Genomic DNA, 2,827 nt, shown 5'->3' on the forward strand with positions numbered 1-2,827 from the left:
ACACCACCATGAATTGTTCGCACTCCGGAATGAAGAATAGAAGGTAGAACCAACGATGAAAGAATTTGAAAGATCTTGGAGAAAGCAATTTGACTGATGATAATTCATTCTTACGTCAAACTTTGCAATGAGTTTGAGAATAACTCCGAAAAAATTATAAGAGTCAGGTAAGATCCTGAAAAAAAAACCTATGGGTTAGGGCCCACTCAAAAGAAATACCGTTGGAATGATTTAAAATAAAGATTTCGCCGGTCGAATTAAATGTCTCAAAAAAATAACAACCTCGAGATAGCTTGAACTAATTGGGAATGGAAATGTTAATCTTCTGAGATATCTTGTACACTCTGGAACCAATGAAAATAGTGAGAGGTGAATGATTGAGAGGTGCACCGGTATGAGAAAGCATTGAAGCGAGGAAAGGATTATGATCAACACTGAAAGCTTGAATTGAAACCACCGGAGAAGAAAGAGAACGAATAATGATGAAGTTAAGGCTCCGTTAGTATCTTCCTGAGAATCACCGGATAAGAACATTTACGGAAAAGAATGGAGAGACTTCCTATCTATAAGATGGATACTTGATTTAAGAAATCTGAGTCCTTGAAGAAAAAGGGTGGGAGGGCGGGGAAAACAAAGACAACTTGGGATGGAGGAAGCAAACACCGTTGCAAAGAACTGAGAATTGATCTCGCGAATGTTGAAATGATCGGATCCACTTGAAAAAGATCACGTCGGTTGGAAAAGAATTGGCATGACAATCTCGATGATCAACAAGGCTTAGTATCCACATTGGAATATGAGAACACCACTAAGAAAAGGTATGGAATCCACATTTGACTTCGAAGCAACTCAAATACCACAACTTAAAACAAAACAAAGGATTTGGCTTGCAGAATAAGCCGGAACAAACATATGATAGAGATTTCGTCCGAAGTTTTCGTGGTGGGGCCCACACGGGCTCGATCGTACTGCACCATCATGTACAAGGCAGTGCACATGACATACGAAGCGTCCCCGAGTCGGCATAGCCAAGGACTCTTTAAGACACTATGAGACCACTGTAAAACCAACCGTGGATTGGCGGACCACTAGACGTCGAACCCCAATCTCATATCATGCATCTGTCGGAAAGATATCCTAGGAGCTACTTTGAATTCCCACTTATAAACTACCAAAACTTTCTGGTTATGCAATCAGGTGTTGGGGATACAGGGGACACAAAATATATCACCCAAACTAACAATACCTAGATCCAGCTGTATCCATCCTTCATCACATAACCAAGAAACCTTCGGAAATCATTTACCTCAACCTTCGAAAAGCATCCGTTATACGAGTTATGGCAATACTCCCGAACTCCCGCCCCAGTACTGGGTGGCGTCGAGGTGATCTCACCTACAACTGCATAAAAGAGATTTTCGATGTCGGCGAAACTCAGGTAATCCAGAACTGCAAGATAAAATTGTGACGACAACACCTCGGAGCTCAACTCCCCGGGACACTGCCACAACCCCGAAATGTCAGGAGGCACCAAGAATAATGTTCTCGTCACAAAACCATCGGAACGATTCCAAGATACCCGCGTGATCCTAAAAAAATATTTTAGTGCAATTTGAGGAGAGAAAAGTCAAAACTTCTATGTCAGGAGACCTCACCAGAGCGACGAAGGGACCGAGGAGTAAAAAGAATCCTACTCTCCGATATATATAATCCTAAGACTCAAAACATTTTTGTTCTAGACTCAACAACGTCTGCGATTCAATCAAGCAGGGGGCTCCTAAGTCGGGGATGGCTCTGATTACCAACTTGTAACGCCCACGATGCGGCTATATCTCCCACGTGTCGAGGCATGACTTAGAGGATAACCGCATTGTGGTTTAGTCGCAGGAAGGTTCATCTTCACACAATCCCATGTAATGAACAAGAATGGGATACAGAGAATTGGCTTACAATGGCCACTTCACACAATACATAAATAAATCATAGATCAATCAGAGTACACACATAGGTCCGACTACGGAACCAAAAGAAAAGAAGACAACCCCAAATGCTAGATCCCCGATCGTCCCAACGGGGCTCCACTGCTGATCATCAGGGAATGAAACATAGTAACGACCAAGTGCTTCATCAGCTCCCACTTGAGCTCGGTTGCGTCACCTGCACTGGTATCCTCGGCACCTGCAACTGTTTTGGTAAATCTGTGAGTCACGAGGACTCAGCAATCTCACACCCGCGAGATCAAGACTATTTAAGCTTATGGGTAGGAAAGGGTAGTGAGGTGGAGCTGCAGCAAGCACTAAGCATATATGGTGGCTAACATACGCAAATAAGAGCGAGAAGAGGAGCAACGGAACGGTCGTCAACTAGTAATGATCAATAACTAATCCTGAACTCCTACTTACGTCAAACATAACCCAAAAGCCGTGTTCACTTCCCGGACTCCGCCGAAAAGAGACCATCACGGCTACACACGCGGTTGATGCGTTTTAATTAAGTCGAGTGTCAAGTTCTCTACAACCGGATATTAACAAATTCCCATCTGCCTCATAACCGTGGGCACGGCTTTCGAAAGATAATACCCTGCAGGGGTGTCCCAACTTAGCCCATTATAAGCTCTCATGGTCAACGAAGGATAAACCTTCTCCCGGGAAGACACGATCAGTCTCGGAATCCCGGTTTACAAGACATTTCGACAATGGTAAAACAAGACCAGCAAAGCTGCCCGATGTGCCGACAAATCCCGATAGGAGCTGCACATATCTCGTTCTCAGGGCAACACCAGATGAAATCTTCTCAGGGCAGGCAGCTCGGTTCGGACCAACACTCG

The sequence above is a fragment of the Triticum aestivum genome, chromosome 3D, assembly GCF_018294505.1.
Source record: "Triticum aestivum cultivar Chinese Spring chromosome 3D, IWGSC CS RefSeq v2.1, whole genome shotgun sequence".
Classification (NCBI taxonomy): domain Eukaryota; kingdom Viridiplantae; phylum Streptophyta; class Magnoliopsida; order Poales; family Poaceae; genus Triticum; species Triticum aestivum.